The following is a 799-nucleotide window of genomic DNA, read 5'->3' as shown; positions in this document are numbered from 1 at the left end:
CACCCTGGACTTGAGTTTACGCATGAAGTCCCGAAGGGCGGAATACTGCAGTACCTCGACATCTCCATCTCAGAGGGGCAACATTTACACTGGCACTTCAAATGTAGAAGTGAAAAGGGACTGTTGCCGTTTCAATCTATAACCAAATGTGAGCTTTATTTGCGCTTCACAATGCATACCAATTGACAAAAACAATCAATAAGCCAAAGTCTCAAATCGCGAAGCATAAAATAACAGTCAATCATTCACAGCACAACATATCTAGCAACCAATCGGAATAAAGTTAAATACGCACTGTCAACAAACAAAACGTATGCAAAGCGTGGAACTGAACACTGAGGAGAGCGGTCGCACCTCATCCCGTAAATCATTACAAATTGCCAAAAGCCACAATAAAGCGAACGTAATCGCGAAACAAACGAGAAAATATTTACAAGAAACAGAACCGGATATTCACTACGGCGATGAAACAATACTCGCGTGGTGTACAGTGTCACCGCGAATTGAACACCGGGTGGTGGAAAATATTTCGGAGACCTCGGCACCGCCGCCTTCGCCCCGCCCCCCTCATTTCCGTCTCTTCAAATAAAGTTTCTACCACCACCCAATACATATTCAAATATCAGAAGTAATCAAACCAATTGCACACTATCTACATGCAAAACCCGCAAGCACGACCGCAAGTGCCTCGGCGAACGCTTACACACGCACTGAAATATACATAATGGACAAGCCGAGGCAGTAGGTATGAAAAACAATCAACAATGGCGCGAACCGGCCAATCAGAAAAATTAGACCA

Source organism: Amblyomma americanum, chromosome 1, assembly GCF_052857255.1.
Source record: "Amblyomma americanum isolate KBUSLIRL-KWMA chromosome 1, ASM5285725v1, whole genome shotgun sequence".
In the NCBI taxonomy this organism is placed as follows: Eukaryota; Metazoa; Arthropoda; class Arachnida; order Ixodida; family Ixodidae; genus Amblyomma; species Amblyomma americanum.
Note: the sequence above shows the minus strand (reverse complement) of the source record.